The sequence below is a fragment of the Anguilla rostrata genome, chromosome 3 (assembly GCF_018555375.3).
Source record: "Anguilla rostrata isolate EN2019 chromosome 3, ASM1855537v3, whole genome shotgun sequence".
NCBI lineage: Eukaryota > Metazoa > Chordata > Actinopteri > Anguilliformes > Anguillidae > Anguilla > Anguilla rostrata.
The window spans coordinates 272,961-300,126 of NC_057935.1; the positions used below are offsets into that span (position 1 = coordinate 272,961).

The 27,166-nt window shown below is 47.5% G+C and overlaps 1 long non-coding RNA gene across 1 annotated transcript; it reads right to left on the reverse strand.

Moving 5' to 3' along the window:
* Positions 1-6,081: 6,081 nt before the first annotated feature.
* On the reverse strand, positions 6,082-26,149 carry LOC135249737 (uncharacterized). Its single transcript, XR_010328742.1, has 3 exons — positions 24,093-26,149; positions 11,302-11,394; positions 6,082-6,408 (listed from the first exon to the last, which is right to left on the reverse strand). It is a non-coding gene; the product is annotated as an uncharacterized LOC135249737 (long non-coding RNA).
* Between the last annotated feature and the right edge of the window lie 1,017 nt (positions 26,150-27,166).

Below are 27,166 nucleotides of genomic sequence, written 5' to 3' on the forward strand. Positions count from 1 at the left end.
CTAAGATAGCTGAAGGACAGGACAACGCAGATTCACTGAACTGAATCAAAGACTTGGCCCTGAAACAGAGGGAGGGTGAGCGGCTGGTAGAACAGCACAGCCGAAGACTGCACAGACTGTACCTGGTGCAGCACAGCTTTCCCCACTGGATGAACATGCAGCCTGTCAATGTACCTCCTCAACCCCACTGTAAGGCCCGCACTAAGGGAAGCACTCTTACATCACACCAGGACTCAGAGATCTCACATCAGTGGCATTACATCATCTGGCACATGAACCATGTGGTTAAACAGTGCAGTCGGAGAGAGAAGGAAAGCCAAGTTTAAGGAGAGCCACACCTGCTAATGGGTATTGATGGAGTCACTCAGTAAAACAGACAAACAATTAGATCTGTTTCAGCACCCTGCCCCCCGGCAAGCCACTCACCACTAGACAATTAACGGACCGGTGCCAAATCTGCGGCTTCATAAGCAGAACCGGAATCAGGGGCCCAGGTAATCCTACCTAACAACAGTGGGCCCTTCTGATTGGCTGCTGAGAGACAAAGGCTCTGTGAGTCACAAGGAAGCAGAACAGGAACAAAGGGGAGAAAGCCTTCATGATGTCATTTGCATTAGTGGCTCATTACACTGCTGAAGACAGCCAGAACCTTCCAGTCAGGTTTCTTCACTTGTTAAATCACCAGAGTGTGCTTCTCGTTTGCCAGTCTGAACAGCCAGAAGCCACACCCAACTCTACAGGAAATACGACCGCGTGATGAGTGATGAATGGGCTATCTGCAAACAACAGGGCTGCTGTGAATCTTTCAGGCACGACTGATCCTCGAAGACAATTAAACAGAGGGCCACTCTTCACTTTGGTCTGGAACACAGGGATTTACGAATGAGAATACACTACAGTGAATACCAGTGCACTGCATGAGGTAAGAGGACACTGGGCAGCTGCAGTAATGATGCAAGATCCAGCACAGCCATATCACAAGCATCCCCTCAAACAACCCTCATGAGTTCCCTGTAAAGGAAACACCTACCAGCATTCACAGAGCATCAGAGTGAAATTAGCCCATGAAAAGCCCTGATTATACACACAGAGGACCTGGCGTGTGTGGGAGACGCTGTGACTGACATTCGCCTTCTTTAGGGGGAGTTTTATCGCTAGTTTATGCACGGAAGAGGAAGGAGCTCATTTGGAAGACTTCATTTAAGGAGGAACCAGGGAATTCCTCCAATGTGATGCTATAAATCATCATTTTAATCAGCCTGAAAAAACCTTCCCAGCATGCAGCAGTGCGGCAGCCTGAAAGAGCGCCACTTCGCCGAAACACACTCGGGCTCTGGAACCTGCCAGACCGGTAATTGGATCCCTGACCCAGTGGGAACGGGCGGAGGGAGGTGGCGGGTGTGTGTGACATCACAGTCCGCCAACATCACTCCGCGCACAGAGCTGCCCCACATGCGTCTCACTGACATCAGCTCAATGCAGCTACATCAGCATGTATATCAACACGTATATCAGCACGTATATCCGCATGTATATCAGCACATATATCAGCACATATATCCACACGTATATCCGCACGTATATCAGCACGTATATCCGTACGTATATCCGCATGTATATCCGCATGTATATCAACATGTATATCAGCATGTATATCAGCATGTATATCAACATGTATATCAGCACGTATATCAGCATGTATATACGTGTGGATATATGTATCAGCAACGCCTCACAACAGCAGAATACATCAGGATAAATGTTCAATGCTTTAAAATGCTGCAATACCTCACAATGCGGTGAAATATACTTATTGTATTTTCCAAAAAAATCCACTGCAATATATTGCAGTTTATTCTATTTGCGGAAGGTCACTAGGGCAGGAACGGCATGTCAAATATATCCAGTACTTACACAAATACCATCAGTGCAAATAACAGAAATGAGACATTCATATTAAGAACTGAACCATGAGGAGGTTCTCCATGTGTGTACCTCAGGAGTGCTTATACTTTAGGGCTCAGAGGTGCCCTCAGCAGGATCATCTGGAACACGCCCTCCATTCAAACCCGAACCAGTGACAGCAGCGTTCAGAAACAGCCCTGGCACTGAGGTGACACCCCGTACCCCTCCACAATGGGCAGCGCGGCAGCAGAGCAGCGTAACAGGACCATAAATCTCTCTCACGGCTTCCCGCAGCCGAGTTCATCTCATTCTCTGCAGCCAAAATCCAATCCTACATCAAATAATTACTGCAGAAGAGCAGACAGCACACTAACACACGCTGTCAGTTTGACATGTAAGTGAGAACCTGTGTATTATCTGCCCGGTCGCTGGGAAGGGCTGCAGGCTCAACGCTGACAGCTGTGTAAAATAATAAAAGTGGGATGAGAGCTGAAAGCAGTGGCTCCACAGATAAGCAAGATTACACTGCAGGTCTGACTGGTCCTGCTTACAGCCCAGCTGGACCAATCAGGTTACCCATATAGACACGTCATAAAGGGGCAAATCCATCATATGCAAATTCCTGAGGGAAAACTGCCCATTAGCCAGAATGCTAAGCACTATATAAAGGATCCCGATTCTGTCTCCCCCCATTTGAAACCTCACCCCCTGAAATGACAGCCCGCAGGGTCCAGTGATTCATTTTCATTTGAAAAGGACGCTTTGTTACCACAAACATATTCTCAGCAATGACACCATTGTGTGCTAGAAACTATTAAACTGTATTGTTTCGTTTGAAAGGTTTTTTTAAGCCTTTTGCACAAAATAAATAGGAAGTAGTTAATACAGCTTTTTAAAGCCTCTGTTTGAAATGAAACCGCAGATCCAGTCAGGAACGGAAGAAAAGGCAGCGCAGCTCACAAAAGGATTTAGACGCGATAAAGGACCTGCAGCAGGATCTGAGCCTTTAATCCTGGAATCATCAGTTATAAGCCATATTAAGAGTAAAACCCTGTTACTTACACTCACACACACACGCACACGCACACACACGCACACGCACACACACACACACACACCATCTTAAATTTTGTTGGCTGATTTCACATTAATATGGCATACTTCAGCACTGCATTTAAAACAGCCCTAACCCACCGAGCCCATCCTGGGTCAAATATTCTGAACTGGCCTCGCATATTAAATGTATCAGATAAGAGATTTTAATGTGTCAATGTCTAGCCTTATTTCACAAACCGACAAAAAAGACATACTATCTCTGACGACTTCCGTTACGCGTGAGAATTAAATCACCAATTTAATGATATTTTATAACAAAAGAAAATTCCTTCACTCTGTTTGATTATGACACCTGGAATGTATCACAATGTTTAAATATCTTTGAAAGACACATTTTAAATTGGCTTTAAATGAACTACTGCAACTACTGGTGCATTACGCAGTTTGGGTGCATTATGCTGTTTGGGTCCGTTACGCTGTTTGGGTGCGTTACGCTGTCTGGGTGTGTTATGCTGTTTGGGTGCGTTACCCTGTTTGGGTGCATTACGCAGTTTGGGTGCGTTATGCTGTTTGGGTCCGTTACGCAGTTTGGGTGCGTTATGCTGTTTGGGTGCGTTACGCTGTTTGGGTGCGTTACGCTGTCTGGGTGTGTTATGCTGTTTGGGTGCGTTATGCTGTCTGGGTGTGTTACGCTGTTTCGGTGTGTTACGCTGTTTGGGTGCGTTATGCTGTCTAGGTGTGTTACGCTGTTTGGGTGTGTTATGCTGTTTGGGTGTGTTACACTGTGGGGGTGCGTTACGCTGTTTGGGCACGTTACGCTGTTTGGGTGCGTTACGCTGTCTGGGTGTGTTATGCTGTTTGGGTGTGTTACGCTGTGGGGGTGTGTTATGCAGTTTGGGTGTGTTACCCTGTTTGGGCGCGTTACGCTGTTTGGGCGCGTTACGCTGTTTGGGCGCGTTACGAGCAGCAGCTGCTCCAGGAGACGGCCGGCCGCTGAATGCAGCTCTGAGCACACCACCGCTGACTCAGCCTCACACAGAACAAACAGAACAACGCAAAGCACCGGAACACAAAAACAACAACATTAATCCTGCTCCTGAGGCATTATTACCCTCCATCTCCCTCCCCCCCCACCCCCACCCCCACCCCCCCTCACTCTCAAGTAGCATTTGTCAGCTCCTACTCAGCGTCTGATAACCCCCCCCCCCCTCCCACCCCACCCCCCTCACTGACATTGATTAGCATTACTTCTATATTAAAGGCTTAATAGCAGATGAAGAGCAGCGCTGCGTTCATAGCTCTCTGGCTAATTCGCCCGTAATGTGGAATCGATGCCCACGCCCTGATGGAAGTGTGCTCACCAAAAAGATGCAACCAGATTATGCCTGCAGGGAGGAGAGGGAGAAATTGATATTTTGCGTTTGTTCGTTAAATGGCAACCGGTCGTTTTGCTTTTCACGCCGGGCGCGTTCTCAGATCTCGTCCGCGGTGTGGTGAGCAATTTTACGCTCGCGTTTGCATCCCGACGACCAGCTGTTAAACGGCTGATCGGGGGAGCGAACGGGCTAGCGCACAGTAGCCTCAGGCTAATATGAGCGGGCCCAAAACAGACAAACAGACAAACAGACGCGTGCAAATGTATCAGCTCTCTCTCTCTCTCTCTCTCTCCCCCCTCTCGCTCTCCCTCCCCCCTCTGCTCTCCCCCCCTCTCTCCCTCTGCTCTCCCTCCTCTCTCTCTCTCTCTCATACCTCCTTTGCTCATACCTGGAAGAAGGAGACTTTGTCATCCTCATCCTAACACAGCAGCCCATCAGAGAGGACCCCCCACATAACAGGCCTCATTCTCTCTCAGGTAGCAGAGGGGAGCACAGGGAACGAGTCTGAAATGAGCATTTAGGGGGCAGATCACAGGGCATTTAGGGGGCAGATCACAGGACCTTTAGGGGCCAGATCACGGGACATTTAGAGGGCTGATCACGGGGCATTTAGGGGGCAGATAACAAGGTCTGGTGTTTCAGCACATCTCAGCTCCATTCCTGGAGGACACACAGATTAGTCAGATAAACAGCGACCACGTTTCTGCGAAATGAGAACAATTAGGTAACTGTGGGAGGACTGTAGTGGATGGTTCTTTGGAGTATGAAGACAAACAGATGGTGGCTTGTCCTAGCATGGCTGCTATCTTGCAGTACGCAGTGAGTTTATGCAGCACAGCCATCATTTTCTCCCTTCAATAAAGCAATACCTGGCCTGTCTGAATTCTTAACAGAACATTAACAGGGTTAACAAGTTTCATTTCCCATCAATGTGCTAAAGGCTTTTCTAAAGGTTATACACACAGCCATGCGTTTGGAGGTGTAGCAGGTCCATAGTATCAGACACGCGTTTGGAGGTGTAGCAGGTCCATAGTATCAGACACGCGTTTGGAGGTGTAGCAGGTCCATAGTATCAGACACGCGTTTGGAGGTGTAGCAGGTCCATAGTATCAGACACGCGTTTGGAGGTGTAGCAGGTCCATAGTATCAGACACGCGTTTGGAGGTGTAGCAGGGTACCCCAGCTGAGCCGGCTTAACCCCGTCTAACCCCTTTAACCCGGGTCACACAGGGTCAGATGGGGTCATACAGGGTCAGACGGGGTCATACGGGGTAACGCAGGCTCAGCTGTTCTCCCGCTTGCCCCAGTCCGCAGGGCAGGGACCGGGCTGGGCCGGGTTTCTAACGGGGAACTGCTCCACTGCTTGAGCTGTTTAGAGAAACCCACACCAGCGGAGCAGCCGGCCTGACCGAGATGCTCAAGCAGGACACGCCCCCAAACCACCAACCAATCAAAACAGTACGAAAGGACATGCCCCATACATAACACCAGCCAATCAAAACAGTACGGAAGGATACGCCCCATACATAACACCAGTCAATCAAATCAGTATGGAAGGACACGCCTCCATACATAACACCAGCCAATCAAAACAGTACGGAAGGATACGCCCCATACATAACACCAGTCAATCAAATCAGTACGGAAGGACATGCCCCATACATAACACCAGGCAATCAAATCAGTACGGAAGGACACGCCCCATACATAACACCAGCCAATCAAAACAATTATTGTCCAGATGGAACGCGTACCTAAAAATAGGTAGGCATTTGCATCGTTATGGCAAAATTTCCATGCATTTTAATCTTTTTACGGTTAATGCGTACTTGTGTACCACTTATGCCAACTCCTGATTATGGGTAATTTCCTTCAAAATTGCCTCTGCAGATGTGTTTAACACATCTTGAGGAAGTTGATACAAGAAGAGCAGGGGTTTCTTCTGACCACACAATCCCCCGAACACCACTGGCGGCCAATCTGCTGTTTCTTTATGGGGTACACTCAGAAGTCTGGGCAGCTGTGTGGAGTCAGTCTACGATGGGGCCACTTCCCTTTAAAAACTGACACCCTGACGAAAAAATATACAAGCATATCAAATACTCTGCACACTACAGCCTACAGAGCAGCACAGAGAGTGCATGGTTTTTTAAAATTAGTGACTCATTGCATGTATAACATATTGAAATTTCTTGAAGAAAATGTATTTTTTAGTTTCTTAAAAAATGTGGAAATGACTGTTTAAGATGCAGTAAAAGGCTTCACTCGGCCAACAACACTTCTAGTGTTGAACTTGTAAGAACCAATCAGATTGCCAGGTCCAAACTTCACACACAGTTACTGCCCTTTCCAGATGTGGAGGTACATTAGAGCAGGGGTTTTAAAATGGGGCCCAGGTGTCCCTGCATACAGCTCACTGTTCCAAAAATACCTGAAGCTCGGGATTACAATGGGTGGCCGAATGTTGTTAACGAGACTCTTTAAATGTCTACCGCACTCTTTAACATCTTTAGGCCACATTTTCAGAAATAGTTGTGCATGTCACGAAGAATAAAATGCCACATATTCATATGCTAGGACTTTTAACTTCCAATCAGTCAATTAATAAATGAATTCTTTAATTTTCTTAATTTCCAATGTGCTCCATGACACACAGTCCCCTTAAAACAGGTTAATTTACTTTAAATGATTAAATTATAGGCTGACTGGTGAAATCAGTGGGGTCCTAGTTGTTGAAAGTCACTGAAATTAAAGCATTTGCTGAAAAAGTTCAGACAAAGCAAATGGCAACAGACTAAACCTGCCTTGTGGTTAAATTGGGGCTAGGGGGCACATTAGCTCAGGAGGCAGAGTGGTCGTCTGGCATCTGGAAAACTGTCGGTTCGATCCCTGGTGTGTTTGAGTGTCGACGTGTCCTTGAGCAAGACACCTAACCCCCAAATTGCTCCCAACGAGCTGGTTGGCGGCTTGCATGGCTGCCTTGCATGTGCACTATGAAGCGCTTTGTGCTGGGAAATGTGCTAAATAATTGAAGTCCAGCCCATAAATTAAATGACAGGAAAAATATGAAAAGTGCACACAACTATAAATCTTGAGCATTTAACCAGAACCAGCCCACCAAACCAGCTTCTGAACAGCCTTCTACCTCAGGAAAAAAGCAGCCCTTCTCCACTGCTAATGAAATGTAGCTACCAGCACACAAAGAGAAAGAGAGGAAGAGAGAGATGGAGAGAGATGGATAGACATAGAGGCAGATAGAGAAAAAGAAAGGGGGAAGTAGAGCGAGAGATGCATAGGATGGATAGAGAGAGACAGAGGGAGATGGAGATACCCCTAGAGAGAGAATGAGAGAGAGGAGAGCTATAGAGGGAGAAAGATTTGTCGGTTGTATTTTCATCTTCATATTTATTTTTTTGTTAATCCTTTCATCATTGTTATTATTCTGATTGATAACACTTTGGAAATACATATTTCAAAATATGTCACACCAATAAAGCATTTTGAATTTGAATTTGATAGAGACAGATAGAGAGGGAGAGATGATAGATAGAGCAAGGGAGAGAGAGAAAAAGAGCTCTCACTCTCACACACACTCACAGACACAAAATGGATTAAACGTGATGGTAAATTTAGAAATACGATGCTTTCTGTAAAACCTGGGCAATAGTGTCATTATCGCCATGGATAGCAGTCTGCAGCAGCACCTTATCGCCACGGGGACAGAAAGGGGGGGGGGGGGGGTCATTTTCAGCTAATCCCACCCAGCTCCGGAACCATCACTAAGAATAACTCTGAACAATACAATCCCACAGACTGAGCTATCCTCAGACCTCTGTAGTGTGCAGTTCTGTGTGTGCGTGCTTTCATGTGTGTATGTGTGAGCTCCTGGTCCAGGCCATGATACTGTCACGTCTGGACTACTGCAACTCCCTCCTGGCTGGCCTCCCAGCATCAGCCACCAGACCCCTTCAGCTCATCCAGAATGCAGCAGCACGTCTGGTTTACAACCTCCCTCGTGACTCCCACGTCACTCCCCTCCTCATCTCCCTCCACTGGCTACCAGTGCAAGCTCGCATCCGGTTTAAGACACTGGTGCTTGCTTTCCAAGCAGTCAAGGGGTCAGCTCCTGGTTATCTGCAGAAGATGATCAGACCCTACAAGCCGGCCAGATCGCTCCGATCGGCTACTACAGGGCGGCTGATTCCTCCCCCTACACGAGCAGCAACAAGGTCTCGACTCTTTGCAGTTCTGGCCCCACGATGGTGGAACGATCTTCCAGTGGAGGTCAGAACAGCAGAGTGTCTGAGCACCTTCAAACGGAAACTCAAGACGCACCTCTTCTCTGTGTACCTCTCTCCTCTTCCCTAAACCCCCTCCCATAACTATATAAAAAAAAAAAAAAAAAAAAAAATTTTTGTTCAGACTATCTTGTTTCTCCTTATTGTATGCATCATAGTAAAGGCTTTTTACCTACATGCTGTTCAATGGACTTAAGCGGACTTGATCCTGAGTTTGGTTACTCTGTTGTAAGTCGCTCTGGATAAGAGCGTCAGCTAAATACCTATAATGTAATGTAATAATGTAATGTAATGTGTGTGCGCGAGCGTGTGAGAGATTGTGTCAATGTGTGAGCACCTGTGTGTGTGTGAGAGAGAGTGTGTGTGTGCGTGAGTGCGTGTGTCTATGTGTGAGCGCATGTGTGTGTGTGCGAGTGTGTGAGATTGTGTGAATGTGTGAGAGCGTGTGTGTGTGTGTGTGTGTGTGAGCGAGTGTACGTGTGAGACAGTGTGTGTGTGCGTGAGTGCATGTGTGTATGTGTGAGCGCATGTGTGTGTGTGTGCGAGTGTGTGAGCGCATGTGTGTGTGTGCGCGTGTGTGTGAGATTGTGAAAACGTGTGAGAGCGTGTGTGTGTGAGAGAGAGTGTGTGTGCGTGAGTGCGTGTGTGTGTGAGCGCATGTGTGTGCGAGTGTGTGAATGTGTGAGAGCGTGTGTGTATGTGTGAGCGCATGTGTGTGTGTGCGAGTGTGCGTGAGATTGTGTGAATGTGTGAGAGCGTGTGTGTGTGTGTGTGTGTGTGTGAGAGAGAGAGAGAGAGAGAGAAAGAGACAGTCAGACGGAATCCCTTCTTCACTGCCATTAAGTTTCTTTCATTGTCTTTTATTTCAGTGGATTTCAAACTGTGGCCACGGAGGGCCCAGGGGAAATATGAGTCTGACCCCCTGGGTAAACGGGCCAAACCGCCCGTGCGTCCTCGTCCCTCAGAATGAGAATGCTGGGAGACGAGGGCGCCGCCCGCCCCCCCACCACGAGAGAGCACAGCCCGGACCCACAGCCTCTCACACAGAGCACCAGCACCGCAGCAGCACAGAGGGGAGAACTCCGCTTCAGCAGGAATTATATAAATAAATAAAAATGCGAAATTGGATTTCTCTGGAGGAGGTGTGTGGGTCTCAGACTCTAAGGATTGTAATAGGATTGGCGGGGTGGTGTAAACGGCAGCTCTACCAGGCTCGGCCGGCCAGTGTTAGCGTATTACACTATCTGACCATCACCGCATTCTTATTCACCTGCTCTGCAGAGCCTGCGGGAGCAGTGCGTTGTGGGAAATAGAGGACAGAGGCCTGTTTGCACACATGGGTGTAGGGCCAGATGTCAGTTTGTCCTTCCTAAGCCAAACTACAGCAGCGCCCTGCAAAAACACTGACCCCCAAACACACTGACCCTGCACACACACACACACTGGCCTGGTCTTTCAATTCACATGGTCAAATGGGTGGAAAAATAAAACCATTGAGACTGATCTTGTAATTTTAAAATAAGCATGATTAGTCACAATTTTAGAGACCAAAAGAAACAGTTTTTTTCTAATCAACTCTGTAATGTTTGATCACTGACTGAATGCATCATATATTAACATCTTTATGGAAATGGATGACGCGGAACGCACAGCATCTTATAAAATGTTTAAACGGTGCGGAATGGCAGAGTCTCGCTCCCATTAAATAAAATACGCTGTCAGTCTGCAGTGAATCTCTCAGCACTGAGTGCCCTTTCAGGTAATATCCACTTTGCACAAGCCAGCATTATATGATGATGTCCTTTGATCATACGCTGGAATTACCTAATGAAAGAGCCGCTTGTGTTAGAGAGAGAGAGCACAGTTAGAGGGAGAAAAAGCACAGGCTGAGGCAAGAGAGCGCAGCTAGAGGGAGAGAGCGCAGGCTGAGGCAGAGAGAGCGCAGTTAGAGGGAGAGAGCGCAGGCTGAGGGAGAGAGAGCGCAGTTAGAGGGAGAAAAAGCACAGGCTGAGGGAGAGAGAGCGCAGTTAGAGGGAGAAAAAGCACAGGCTGAGGCAGAGAGACCGCAGTTAGAGGCAGAGAGTGTGCAGTTAGAGGGAGAGAGCACAGGCTGAGGGAGAGAGAGCGCAGTTAGAGGGAGAGAGAGAGCAGTTAGAGGGAGAGAGAGCAGTTAGAGGGAGAGAGCGCAGGCTGAGGGAGAGAGAGCGCAGTTAGAGGGAGAGAGAGAGCAGTTAGAGGGAGAGAGAGCGCAGGCTGAGGGAGAGAGCAGGCTGAGGCAGAGAGAGCGCAGTTAGAGAGAGAGCACAGAGAGAGAGAGCACAGAGAGAGAGAGCACAGGCTGAGGGAGAGAGAGAGCAGGCTGAGGCAGAGAGAGCGCAGTTAGAGAGAGAGAGAGAGCAGGCTGAGGCAGAGAGCGCAGTTAGAGAGAGAGAAAGCGCAGGCTGAGGGAGAAAGCGCAGTTAGAGAGAGAGAAAGCGCAGGCTGAGGGAGAAAGCACGCGGTTAGAGGGAGATAGTGCAGGCTAAGGGAGAGAGCGCAGTTAGAGAGAGAGAGAGAGAGCGCAGGCTGAGGGGATTTCAGCGGTAACAGCGCAGTGCTCCAGTAGCAGGCAGCGCAAACTCAACACGCTTTGATGACGCTGAAATTCAGCAGGAGGTATGAGTCACCTTGTCCTTTCCACACTGCTCCAGGCTGCTCAGAGCTGCTCCAGGCTGCTCCACTCGGCCAATACAATCACACACACACAGAAGAAATGAAGTCTGCCAGATTAAGAGGGTAAGAACAGGAAAGCGCAATTAAAGACTATAATGGCTTATTTATTTTCAATTAGCCGCATGAGTAAACGTTTTCATACAGCCCTCCCTGCTTTACTTTGTTCAGTTGCTCAGACACCATTACAGAGACACTTATGACACTTGCATTTAACACCATGAGCATTCATACAAGCGCGGTTTCTTTCTGGAAGTGATTCTGCTTGTATGCCAGGCTCAGGGGTACACAGCAGTATAACAGGAGCCCCTAATAGGACCCCCGCCCCAACAATTACTGGCACCATAGAGAATGTACCCTTTGATCAGGAAATCCATATATGGGCAAAGGTTTTGCTCTGCGTGACATCAGAATCCTGAGGCTCATGGGAAAACTGCATGTTTATGCTAATACAATTATAACATGCTGTAGGCGTCAAAACTGGCATCTACAAAGATTCTGTTAAATGGAAATCAAAGAATAAATCTGCAATAAAATTCTATAAATTCTATAATGGTGAAAAAATCAGTGTTGTGCAATGGCCATCTGTGTACCCAGACTTATATCCCAGAGAAACCTGTGGTCTGAATCTGAGACTGCAATGCATAAGCACAGACCTAGGCACATCAAAGATGGAGGAACGGTTCTCCAGCCTGATCACACGCTACAGGAAACAGCCTCTTAGTACTGGGTGTGGTGTCCCCCGGCTAAGCACAAGAGGGCCAATAATGCAATCAGTTTTTTAACAAAAAAAGTAAACAAATGTACAATTTGAATCTAGATGTGCTTTTATGGATTCCATTAAATCATCACTAAACAGCAATATTTTCCATGTGTGAAAAATGATATATGTATATTTCAGTAGTGCTACTATTATTATTATTTACAACACAATTCCACACTGTTCACATTTCATAGCCTACCAATGGGCTGCTGTTCCAAATAAACAGCCCAGCAGCAGCTCAGTATATCCACCTCTGGTCTGCATGCACTGCAGGCACTTAAAGGGACGGGGACAGTGTCTGACTGCAGAAAAGCCCTTAAAGGGACGGGCACAAGGTCACTGCACCGGCTGGCTCAGTGGGTGGAGCTTGTGCATTTCTGTGGACTGCATTAAATCGCGATTAAATGAAATGTGCATTAACAATAGCCTCAATCTGATCCTGTATAGATTAGTGGTCATTTATAATTCATTAACCTTGGGTGACTTTACAGTGAGGATTCATTTTTAATTTCTGTGCAACGGGATGTGGTCGCCAGAGGTTAGGGGACAGGAGGGGAGGAGAAGAAGCGATAGAGCAACACTCACCAGAAACCCCGAGAGACAGACACAGAGAGAGAGAGAGAGAGAGAGAGAGAGGGACAACTGTGTGCGAGTGAGAGTCCACAGTCCCTACATCCATGGTGCCTGATCTACCAAAGAGCAAATGCTCAGCAGCGTGAACCCTGCATGCTCCGGGTCTTTCAGTAAATACTGTACTGGTGACAAACTCACATTCTCTTCTCTAAATATAACTGATGAGCTCAGCTCAGTTTTATCTGTAAAGTACATAGTTCTGTAATGTTTCCTGCCAATGCAAAGCAGCGTTTCAGCCAAATTCAACACATGGAAGTCATGAATGCTTTCAATCGAGCGCTGACCCGGATAAACAAAATAAAATAATAGTACAATTTTTTTTTTTTTTTTTTAAATCACACACACCTCCAACACAGAGCAATCCATCTCCCACCGAGACTGAGCTGTTAGAAAGGGTGTCAGACCCCAGGGTCACAGCGTAGAGAGAGAGAGATGTGTGGGCGAGACTCCAGGTACGGTGTGGGGTATCAGCCCTTTAGACTCCAGGCACGGTGTGGGGTATCAGCCCTTTAGACTCCAGGTACGGTGTGGGGTATCAGCCCTTTAGACTCCAGGTACGGTGTGGGGTATCAGCCCTTTAGACTCCGGGTACGGTGTGGGGTATCAGCCCTTTAGACTCCAGGTACGGTGTGGGGTATCAGCCCTTTAGACTCCAGGCACGGTGTGGGGTATCAGCCCTTTAGACTCCAGGCACGGTGTGGGGTATCAGCCCTTTAGACTCCAGGTACGGTGTGGGGTATCAGCCCTTTAGACTCCGGTACGGTGTGGGGTATCAGCCCTTTAGACTCCAGGTACGGTGTGGGGTATCAGCCCTTTAGACTCCAGGCACGGTGTGGGGTATCAGCCCTTTAGACTCCAGGCACGGTGTGGGGTATCAGCCCTTTAGACTCCAGGTACGGTGTGGGGTATCAGCCCTTTAGACTCCAGGTACGGTGTGGGGTACCAGCCCTTTAGACTCCAGGTACGGTGTGGGGTATCAGCCCTTTAGACTCCGGGTACGGTGTGGGGTATCAGCCCTTTAGACTCCAGGCACGGTGTGGGGTATCAGCCCTTTAGACTGCAGGCACGGTGTGGGGTATCAGCCCTTTAGACTCCAGGCACGGTGTGGGGTATCAGCCCTTTAGACTGCAGGCACGGTGTGGGGTACCAGCCCTTTAGACTCCAGGTACGATGTGGGGTACCAGCCCTTTAGACTCCAGGTACGGTGTGGGGTATCAGCCCTTTAGACTCCAGGTACGGTGTGGGGTATCAGCCCTTTAGACTCCAGGTACGGTGTGGGGTATCAGCCCTTTAGACTCCAGGTACGGTGTGGGGTATCAGCCCTTTAGACTCCAGGTATGGTGTGGGGTATCAGCCCTTTAGACTCCAGGTATGGTGTGGGGTACCAGCCCTTTTTCCTGGACTTCGGAAGCATGCACCCAGCTGTGTGAATGGCTTGAGTTACACAAACAGCCGTGGGGCAATCAGTGCATTATATCATTATTTGTTTATTTTTCATGGGGTAAATACACTCATATACCGTAGCTGTCCAGTTGAACATTACCTCCAATCTGCACATCAGAAGATAAGTGTCCAGTTAAGTCAACAAGCACAACCCAAAATAAAGTGCAAGTTTGGATTCTGTCTCATATTATAAATGGATCACGGCATCCCTGCATTGTCATTTTCAGACAATTATATACCTGGGGATTTAAAATCAGCAGGGTCCCTGCCCTAATCCTCTCTCTCCAGGATTTATCATCTCCCCCCCCCACCCCCACACACACACACACACACACACACAGCTGTTCTAGTGCACTGTGGGGATGCTGCAGTCACACCTATCGTAGACCAGCTTGGCCACAGTCTAGCAGGCAGTCCGATTTGTAATACTGTTGAGTAATTTGATTTATAGTAGGGAAGACTGCTGCCAATAAGATAACCCATATGACAGAAATGAGAGGCAGAGTAAGAGAGTGGAGTAAGATGTGGGGAGTAAGACGGAGGAGTAAGAGAGTGGAATTAAACGGTAGAGTAAGATGGGGAAGTGGTGTCGGTACGCGGAGAGGAAGTAACATGTTTCTAACCCAGCTGGGAGTCAGGGAGCAACTTCATTGGAGGCCATGTGAGGGAAGGGGGCCAGGTCACACTCTGACAGGTCAAAGGTCAAGTATTTGATGAATGTGTTCAGTAAACAGACAGTCCTGCTTCCTGTTCTCTACTCACACTGCAGGAAGAGATTACAGACACCTCATTGGGCCTGATAATGAGCGACTCGGGGACAAACGCTGGAGCCTTACTGTGATCACACACATGCATGCACACGCAAGCATAATGCACACACACACACACGCACACGCAAGCATAATGCACACGCACACACACACACACACACACGCACAATACAAACACATGCATGCACGCACGCACAATACGCACACGCTCATGCACAGTACACACACGCGCAGTTCATTACCCTGATACTCACACACACCGCTCTGACACACATCTGTACACACACACACACACACACACAGCCACCCTGACATGCAGAGACAAACGATTCCCTTAAGAGAAGCCAGCACCTGCTTTCCATAATTAAAACCTGGAGAACGAACAATTAGCAGTGAACAGCGATACACTGTCACATCATCGAGAGAGATTCACTGTGACAATATACCATCATATCAGAGAGGTTATTAAAATATTACATTACAGGGGGGTTTATTTCTGAAAAACAAAACCACCTCAAGATTACCATTCAGCAAATATCAGTAAATACAAAATATGAATAGTGCTACTTTAGACATTACATAATAATTGGCAAACACATTTAATCTATTCTGTTCCAGGCAGCTACCAGATACTGAGTGTGTGTGTGTGTTTGTGTGTGTGTGTGGGGGGGGGGGGGGGGGGATGCCAAGTTCGTCAGATTAAAAGCGTCTCTTTCTCTCTGAAATCCTCTCATGTTGTGATGGATGCTGCCATTGTGGCGTAAATGCCGGGCTTATCTGCACTATTTCTGTGAGTGTTAAGCTTGCATCCATGTGACAGAGCCAATCAGGCGATGAAAAGGTCAAAGATTCACCGAGACGGCGAAATGCAGCGGTGGATGTGAAACCCCGCCGTCACGCGCTGATGAGCAGCCAGAGGGGCGGGGCCAGGGGGGGGGCAGTGCTGCCGACCGGCTCTCCTTTGAGCTGTAGCACCAGCATAGGGACAGATCTCATAGATCTCTGTTAGCAGCAGCTAGCCGCTAGCACCAGCGAGCCGTTAGCAGCAGCGAGCTGTTAGCAGCTGCTAGCCCCAGTGAGCCGTTAGCATCAGCGAGCAGTTAGCAGCAGCTAGCCGTTAGCACCAGCGGCAGCATTAACATTCAGCTGGTCTCTTTGCCATTTCCTGTACAAAAATCAAAACACTGTTTGAATTCCGTAGGAATATTTCACTCCCTGGTTAATGTGAATTTAACGACACCAATTTCCCCCTTAAAGTACTTCCTTCTGTAATGCATGGGGAACTGCAGGAAACCCTATGAGTTGGGAAAAAGGGGGGGGGGGGTGGACCCTAAAAACAGGTCCGATGAGCCCCTGCTGAGGCCTCCAGGTACAGGAAAACGGGAGGAGCCAAAAGGACACGCCCAGCAGCAGGATTAGAACCGCCTCCCAGCCAGATCCCTCATTACACATTACAGCACAGAATAACATTACCCAATCACTGCACGGCGCAGAATAACAATACCCAATCACTGCACAGCACAGAATAACATTACCCAATCACTGCACAGCGCAGAATAACATTACCCAATCACTGCACAGCACAGAATAACATTACCCAATCAATGCACAGCGCAGAATAACATTACCCAATCACTGCACAGTGCAGAATAACATTACCCAATAACTACAACACAGAGGGTCCGGTGCTTCAGACAGGGTGAGCTGTTTCAGACAGGGTGAGCTGCTTCAGACAGGGTGAGCTGCTTCAGACAGGGTGAGCTGTTTCAGACAGGGTGAGCTGCTTCAGACAGGGTGAGCTGCTTCAGACAGGGTGAGCTGCTTCAGACAGGGTGAGCTGCTTCAGACAGGGTCCGCCTCGTTATCTGTACACACTTCAGGGTGGCTGTGTGAGCAGCCCCCAGCTGTGCCTCTGCAGACGGATTTTTTAAAAAGGATGCGCTTTTATCAGATGCTAATGAAGACAAAGATGCGTTTAGCTGCTGTCATAATTAGTATACAGCACTATTAGGGTGGCCAATTAATATGGGACGGTGAGGACATGTAATTAATGCAGCACTGTTTGGCTGGCCACAGGCATCAGACCCAGTGTCCTTCTTCAGCTTTCATGTGGATTTGAATCTGACCATCAGCGGGGGTCAGGAGTGGATGGGGGGGTATTTCCTGGGGTTTTGTAAGACAGGAGGCGTGTAGTGTGGTCGTCATGGTGACTGCAGCTGGTGAGTGCTGCATGTCCACCCTGGCCTGTCCTTGGTTTCTGTCCCAGGGCGGGGTGCGTTCACGGGGGTGTGTTCGCGGGGTGGAGGTTAAACTCGTGCTCCTGAAAGCGTTCCCAGCAGGCATTAATCATGGCATGCTGCCATGCGGGGCCGCCTCGATAAATCATCACTCAGCCCCCCCCCCCCCCCCTCCGCAGGTCTCAGCCAAATGCTGCAGGAACACCCAGGTGTGGAGCATGCCAATGTCTCACTTAGAGAGGGGGGGGGGGGGAGTTTGGGTTCCTAAAAAAACAACACCAAACTAAAGCAGACCAGGCCAGAGCAGACCACTGTCAGACACCTGGTGTTGGACCCCACACTACATCTGGATATTCTGTATAGAAAGTCTGTGATGCAATATGAAACAGAAACTACCCCTCACCCTAACCCTAACCCTTACCATAACCCTCACCTTAACCCTCACACTGAAAGGTTAACCTGTCAAACAAAGAGCCGCAGCATCACTGGCCCTGATCTGACACAAGACCGTGGGGCTCATCCACACTCCACAACAGAGCCTTTGCCAAACTTCGTTTTTTTTACTTTTAGTTTTCCAGACCAGTACAGACTACACCCATCAAGACCACAGAGCACCACACCCCACACCCCACACCACACACCACACCCCACACACCACCACACCCCACACCACACACCCCACACCACACCCCACCCCACACCACACCCCACACCCCACCCCACACCACACCCCACACCCCACTCAAATGCAGGCCATACCAACCCTCTGATTAACAGAGCAAATCCCACAAATCCACATGAACCACCACTTTACCTTCAAAAGCCGACTTATTGCCAGATCATCACTCCCACATCTCCTCAGCGACACACAGCTCTCACCGCATCTCAGCAAATCAATCCATCACAGAAAACACATCCTCACAAAGCTCCACACACCAAAAATCACTGAGTCCATTCACATCCCACTCTATAGAACACACCACAATCACTGCAGTAAAACACAACACACCACAATCACCGCAGTAAAACACAACACACCACAATCACCGCAGTAAAACGCAACACACGCTTAGCGTCCCTTTTTCAGCGACCAATGCAATTACAGAAAACCACCTTATCTCACAACTCAACACAAAACATCATATCTCACAACTCAACACAAAACATCATGACATCGCTTTCAGACACCCACATATTATACCAGATGCATGGCTTTCACAACACAAATGACAACTTTAAAAATCAACACAAACCCTGATGGATAAACTCAACACAAATAAACGTATAAACTCAACACAAATAAACCCGAATGATAAACTCAACAGAAATACCACAACTTCCACAATTAGATCACAAGCAAATAGTTCCACACATCTGAATCTTCACTGATATGCAGACCAAATACTCACTCTGTGAATCCACACACAACCCAGCAGTTAGGAAATCTTCTCACGTTTACCTTTCCCCCAAAACCGGAGGCCTTCGGAGCCTCCTTGTTTGTTCTGTCAATTACACAGAAACCGCTCCCACATGAGGCAGCACTGACAACCTCAGCACAGCCTGCAATCAATATGCTTCTGTATATTTTACAATAAATCTAATAAGCAAACACTTTTGGTCAGCTGAACATCGAGAAAACAAGAATCCTCAATATTAAAAATTCAATGTCATGTTTCATTCCTTCCAAGTCAAATTCTGTAAAGAAATATCAAAGTTCATTTAATTACTGCCAGTCTGAACTCTCCTGAGATGCTACCTACATTCTGCTCCAGCCCCAGCAGGAAAATGGGAATAAATAAAGCGTTTGTAATAAGGTGTGAGGATATAAGGGTGTTAAGAGGGAGCCCGATGTTAAGTGCTAACTGAATTTGCCAGGCTGGCAGCCTCTTATTGAATAAAACGGGTCTGTTCTGAGCTGTCGGACTCAGACACACACGGCACACGTGAGAGATAAATCAGAGTAATGCAAGATGTAGGGAGACCCTAAATGCACGCTACACCGCACACAGACACCCGTGAGAAAGGAGCAGGAACAGAAACACGCAGGCCCGCACCACAGCAAAAACAACACTCAGCAGCAGAGAAAATGATCTTCCATTTTTAAAACAGCCAAACCTGACAGAGGCATCCGAGACCCACCCTGAAATATGCTGCAAGCAATAACGCGAGCACATTCACTTTTTAATATACACATTCACCTTCTAATATACACATTCACCTTTTAATATACACATTCACTTTTAATATACACATTCACCTTTTAATATACACATTCAATCTGTAAATATCTATACACATTCAATCTGTAAATATCTATACACATTCAATCAGTAAATATCTGTGTACATTCAATCTGTAAATATCTATACACATTCACCTTCTAATATACACATTCACATCTGAATATTGGTGTTAACAGTGTCTTACAAAATGCACGTTCTGCAGAAGACTGGAAAAGGGCTTCTCTGGATCTGTTAGAAGTGACATCACACAACCATGGGCCACAGCAGCTGAATTTCCCCACTCATTTTACAGTTTAAACTGCAAACTAATTATAGGTGTAGGCTGGTATGGGTTTTTGCCTTAATCAACTTAATTTGTTAATTTTTACTTTGTTGATTTTAATTTGATAAATTAAAGCAATTAAAAAGAAAACTGAGGGCAGTGACCTCCATCTTTTAAGAGGGTACAGCGGAAACACAGCGCACTTTAAAAGGGTTTCTGCAGAATAAATAGACTAACGTCACAAATGTTCAGCTTCTGTTTGAGCCAGTTTAACACCCTTTATAAACTGTGAATGAAACAGGGCATTCTCCTCAGAGATCAGCAGTACACTGTAACAGGGCATTCTCCTCTAAGATCAGCAGTACACTAACAGGGCATTCTCCTCTAAGATCAGCAGTACACTGTAACAGGGCATTCTCCTCTAAGATCAGCAGTACACTAACAGGGCATTCTCCTCTAAGATCAGCAGTACACTAACAGGGCATTCTCCTCAGAGATCAGCAGTACACTGTAACAGGGCATTCTCCACAGCGATCAGCAGTACACTGTAACAGGGCATTCTCCTCAGGGATCAGAAGTACACGGTAACAGGGCATTCTCCACAGAGATCAGCAGTACACTGTAACAGGGCATTCTCCACAGAGATCAGCAGTACACTGTAACAGGGCATTCTCCACAGAGATCAGCAGTACACTGTAACAGGGCATTCTCCTCTAAGATCAGCACTACACTGTGACAGTAGAGTGTGGAAGCAGATTGATTTATTAACATAAAGGGGCAAACATTTCAAGAAATAATCGAGAACACTGCCCTCCGGTGGCAGCGCGGGTGTGGCGGGTGGCATGGCAGAGAATAAGCTGTTAAACCCTTGAGGGGAAAGACGCTGCACTTTGAACTCTTAGCGCCACATTAAGGTCATTGCACTGACCGTCTATCCCATAATCCCCTAATCTACTGAAGCCCGGAAATCACCGCTGGCATCCATCAGACAGGAGGGGAGGAGGCCACCCCCACCCCCCCACGAGAGAGAGAGAGAGAGAGAGAGAGGCGGGTGAGAGCTTTGCATAGACAGTGCAGATTTTTAGCTAATAGTGATAGTTTGACAGTAATAGAAAAGGATGTGTGTGTGTGTGTGTGTGTGTGTGTGCAGAAGTGGTAGAAACAGAGGTGTGTATAAATACACACCCCAGACTGGGGAGAGACCACACTGCCAGGACGCCGGACTCCACCACGAACACCACCACACACTGCCAACGCCCCCTGAACACCGCACACACTGCCAACGCCCCCCTGAACACCGCAATACACTGCCAGCGCCCCTGAACACCACCACACACTGCCAACACCCCCTGAACACCGCCACACACTGCCAACGTCCCCTGAACACCGCAATACACTGCCAACGCCCCCCTGAACACCGCCACACACTGCCAGCGCCCTGAACACCACCACACACTGCCAACACCCCTGAACACCACCACACACTGCCAATGCCCCCTGAACACCGCCACATGCTGCCAACGCACCCTGAACACCACCACACGCTGCCAACGCCTCCCTGAACACCGCCACACGCTGCCAACGCCCCCTGAACACCACCACACGCTGCCAACGCCCCCTGAACACCGCCACACGCTGTCAGCGCCCCCTGAACACCACCACACGCTGCCAACGCCTCCCTGAACACCGCCACACGCTGCCAACGCCCCCTGAACACCACCACACGCTGCCAATGCCCCCTGAACACCGCCACACGCTGCCAATGCCCCCTGAACACCGCCACACGCTGCCAGGGCCCCCTGAACACCGCCACACGCTGCCAGGGCCCCCTGAACACCGCCACACGCTGCCAGGGCCCCCTGAACACCACCACACACTGCCAACACCCCCTGAACACCGCCACACACTGCCAACACCCCCTGAACACCGCCACACGCTGCCAGCGCCCCCTGAACACCACCACACACTGCCAACGCCCCCTGAACACCGCCACACGCTGCCAGGGCCCGAGCTCCTCTCCAGGGAACGGTCTGTGGGCGACTGCCTGTCGCCCTGGAAACAGCCCCCTCTCCTCAGCCTCCATCCTTAACTTGTTTATGCTCTCGATTTATCACAGTTCTCCTGATAAATGGGATAATTCCGCCCCGCGGGAAACTACTGGGCAAATTCTGCTGCCAAGACCCAGCAAGCCCGTCCTACCATACACAGACACACATGCACACGCACACCCACACGTACACACAGGCACCCATCCGTACACACGCACGCACACACACACACACACGCACGCGCACGCACACGCACATACGTACGCATGCACACACACACACACACACACGTACACACACGCACCCATCCGTACACACGCACGCACACACGCACACACACACGTACACACACGCACCCATCCGTACACACGCACGCACACACGCACACACACACACACACGCACGCACACACGCACCCATCCACACACACACAAAGACACTAGGAGTGGGGTTTATCTCCTCGTGTGTCATGTTTAGTGTTTGGGTGTGCATGTCTACTGATGTACGTATTAGTTTGCATGTGTATGTGTGTCTGTGTGTGCGTGCGCCAGAGAGAGAGATGAGTAATTAGTGAATGAAGTCAGACAGCTTTTTTCCCTCCTTATCTTTTGAAATCCTTCCTCTGTATCTTAACATTAGAGAGTAGAGATCCGGGCAGGGGATGGTGTAGGGATCAGAGAGAAAGAGATGGAACATGAAGGAAGAGAGACAGAAAGAGGCAGCAGCAGGAGAGAGAGGAAAGGAGGGAGGGAAGGAGGGAGAGAGTGGAGCAGAAGAAATAGTGAGCCCCAGCAGGGTATCTCCTCTCTCCTCTGCTCAGAGCTCTCTGCTGGAGTCAGAGTGACTGGGCAGACAGGTGGAGTCAATCAGCCAGCAATGAAGTCCATTACAGCCCGGACAGCACACAACTTCCACACATAAGGGCTCACCTCAAACCACAACACAGCATCGCTATAGTAACACCCGCAGCTTCCCCTTCTGTTGGACCACAAGGCAAAACAACACCATGCGACACGGAACCGTGTTCCTCTCTGTCCAGGCGACCCTTATGTACACGGGGCAGCCACAGAAGCGGGGACAATGACCACATTAAACACGCCCACCTGTGCTTATTCAAAGTACAGATAGCCCGTTCCCTCTCTTGCAGCTCGGGCGCACTGAAGCATATTTAATGGGAGAGTAGACACACGCGGGAGGGGAGCAGAGCGGACGACCTCGAGGCTGCGTGGCGATTTCAATAAGGCAGTGCGCATCGCAAACACTCGGAGGCACGAGGGAGGGGATACGCATTTCACGACTCATTGAGCTCGCGGCGAACAGGCCCGTAGATCACGCGCGGGTCAGCACACTGCTCGGATGCAGCGGGGTTGCGGCACTTTATACATCCGCGGCTGTCCAGAGCGCATCAGCACAGCTATGTTATGGTCCGCTTGCCTCCTTAAAAATATATCACTCACTGTGACGCGCACTGTTCATTTGCATACCCGCTGTTCTCAAACAGAGATTAAACGCATACCCACGGTGGAGTCTCGGAAATAGCTTACAACTTAGTCGGTACACAGTGAGCAGTAATGAGACGCTAGCCTGATCAATGCGCTCAGAGTATCGCCACTGCATGACAAATCCACATTGCTCCGAATGTAGGAGACAGACACTGTATGATAATGTGTATGGCAGTACATTGCTGACAAATACACCGATGAGACGAGTAGGATAAGACTCGAGAGAATTATGACTTTAAAAAAAACCTCCGCTGCCCTCTACACTTGCACTCTAGGTCCGGGTATGTCAGAACAGCTATGCACGTCCCGCAAGCGGAGCTGGACGCAGTCGCGCAGAACGCGGGGTGATTCATACAAGTGCATTCCGACATACCCTCCCTAGCCGATTGTCAAACATAGGCCTCTGACACTTTCCCGGAAATTTAACTGGATTCTTGTCAAAGATCAAATAAAACATAAATTCAGCCCGCGAGACCAAGCATTTTCGCTGCAGGGCGATCTAGTTATTCACAGAGACACGCTGACACGTTCTGCGTCCACGCGCTGAAACCCATTATGACAGCAATAATAACGAAGATGACACTAACCGACAAACCCTAATAATAATAAAAATCCAATTGTAAAGCACTGCTGTCTCCGCCTCTGGTGCTCGTGGTCCTGAAAATTGAAACAGACACGCACACGTACGTCCGCACGCACACACACACACACATGCAGCGGCGCAGCCAGAATAGATTTCGTTTTGTTTGTTTGTTTGTACATCATAAGAGGTTCTGCATCGAACCTGGTATGAACCAGTCGGGGAAGCGCAAGTGTATCGGCTCAAATGAAAAAGAAAAAATCTTACCTGTTCAGACAAGCGTCCTTTTACAGCATTATCCTCTCTCGAAGGAAACTTTTACTTGAACGAAGCACTAGCTCTGGTCGCAAGTTCGTTTGTTTTATATCGTTGTTTATCTTTCTCCCACAGATAAAATAGTTCCTCTACTTTGTATCAACTACTAGCTTTTACAAAAATGCAGAGAGGAAAACGGAAAGGGGAGAGAAAATGATTTAAATTTCAAATATGAGAAAATGCAGCGCTAAAGCAGTCCCACACGGCGTTTCTCTCACTGCTGAACGCGGCCAAATGTAGAAAGACAGCGTTTAATACGACTCGTCTCTGAAACCCTTTCTTTTGATTAAAGGCAAACAGAAGAGTAGCCTGAACGAGAGAGACATCCAATCCTCGGTTTAGCCCTGCGCGCTGTGGAGCGAGTCAGATTGGAAGCTACCATCTGCGGCAAGGGAGAGTCGATCGCCTCGGCGCTGGCGCGAGCCAGGTGGATGCAAACACGTCACCTTGAATTTAATGAGTGACCAGCTGCGGGACGCCGGTTTATGTCCTCGCGCAGGAGCCATTCCACAACATAACCGCAATGTCATTTTAGCGCGATTTAACACAATGATATACATTTTTCTGTTGGCTTCCTCGTGCGAAGTCTCTCTGCTGTGGGAGACAGTATGCTGATCAGGTAACATACATAAATACATACGTAAATAAATAAATAAATAAGCCATTATTGCTATTTTAAGAGAATTAGGAACAGTTCCATTTTAATTCAGGAATGAAATGAAATTAGTAAATTGAGAAATCCTCATAGAATCCATTCAATTCAATTGAATTCAGTTTCAGTTAATTTCTAGAATTCAGTGAATTTTAACAGAATTGACCCCCAACACTGATATTCCTCCCAAAAGAGATTCCCTCAAACCCCACTTGGGTAATTAGAAGTCTAGCTAGATGCTGTAATTAACACTAGAAAGAAACAAGAAGGAACTGGAGCACTGGAATGGGAAAGGGCAGCACTAATGCTACTGGGATAAAGTGTGAACCCCAGGCAGATGTCAAATAAAATCAGATCAGTTTTGTTTGTATAGCGCTTTTTACGGAACTGTCACAAGGACACTTTACAGAGCAGCAGAAAAAGGGAAAGAAAAATCAAATTTAGAATCCCCCAAATAGCAAGATATACCAAGGGTGTTTAAAACACCACATTTGCTTATTTGTTTGGCCCTTTGCTGAGGGTTGGGCAGTAAGGGCAAAATATCATATCATGATATTAAAATATCAAAATATCATCATGATATTTTTCTAGTTATCGATACTTTGCTTAACAGTCATCGGGAGCCTAGAAGAGACTGGATGAATATAGTGGACTTATTTAAAGCACAGAGAATAGGAGATAATATATGATCATATAGGCCATGCTGGCTGAAACAGGTGTTCAGGTGAGCAAAGAACAGAACTTAAACATGATCTGATCCTTCCCAAAATGCACGGCTTCAATCACAACTGTGACCACCCAAAGAATCTTGTTTAACCCCACATGCAGGAAGAACCACTGTTAGATTCTGCCAACACTGCTCCTTGAGCTGCTTTTGGTTTCCTCTAATTAATATGTATGAGAGTAATAGTTTATAGAATATGGAGTACGTAAAGCCAGATTGCGAGGGGGAAAACATTTTCAAATAACATTACTGCTCACATTACATCAAAGAACTCAGCAGGAACATATGCTTATGAAACAGAACCCATTAAATATATATTTTGTCAATAACAAGTAAGGATGCTAAAAAAAGAAGCTTACGGGAGCCTTTCTGCAGATGCCATGGTTACCCATAAAAAAATGAAATACAGGTGCACGGGGTCCATCAACAAGCAGGACTTACAAATATATATTTAAAATACAATAACTGAATTATGTAAGTTACAGCAAAAAGAGGCTATTCTCATAACCATAGCTTCCCCAGGCTGTGATCGCAAGCAACCAAATATATATAAATTCAGATATATTTTAAATATATTTGGCTTAACAAACAGTATTGTGAGTACTGCACATTTGAGGTATAATAAAAAAATTAAAAAAATAATTATAAGAAGGCAATAAAAGCATATGGTTAAAATTATGGGGGAATGAGGATTGCCTTATAAATAAAACAATGATAATTGTGAATCAAATTATATTCATGAATTATTAAAGTAATTACTTAATCACTGTAGCAGTATACTTTACTGCACAAATCCATGTTACCTGTAATTACACTCACTGTTGCCTCTATGATGTCTTAATTAAAGGGATAACCCAAATATCAGCAGTATTTCCACTGGCATAAGCGCTGACAATTATCACTAAATCATTGATCTTTTTGTCTCAGCCGTTGTGGGTAATGCCATATATCGCATGCTGATATTACATATTAATGACCTCATGACCACGTGTATTTGCACTCTAATAGGTGCAGTTAGGACATGCAGTGTAAATACCATAGAGTTGCATTGCAAACAGGCAGTGTTAAGTGTTACTGCTTTATGTGAATTGAATAATAACTGCATTTCTCCCCACAGACCAGCATTAAAGCTTGATTATTGAAAATGACACCTTGTTAGACAGAAGCTCTCTGACTGCTCAGACTACTCAATAGAACTGTGCTGGCCTTCGATGCGCCAGACTGTGGGAGGGGACGCTGGGAAGGCCTCCTCGAACCCTGGGCATCGGAGCTTTGCATAAGAGAGACACAGAGACCGGGGTATTTAGAGAAAAGAGAAACAGAGACTGGGGTATTTAGAGAAAAGAGACACAGAGACCGGGGTATTTAGAGAAAAGAGAAACAGAGACTGGGGTATTTAGAGAAAAGAGACACAGAGACCGGGGTATTTAGAGAAAAGAGGCGCAGAGACCGGGGTATTTAGAGAAAAGAGACGCAGAGACCGGGGTATTTAGAGAAAAGAGACACAGAGACTGGGGTATTTAGAGAGAAGAGAAACAGAGACTGGGGTATTTAGAGAAAAGAGACACAGAGACTGGGGTATTTAGAGAAAAGAGGCGCAGAGACCGGGGTATTTAGAGAAAAGAGACGAGATGACCGGGTATTTAGAGA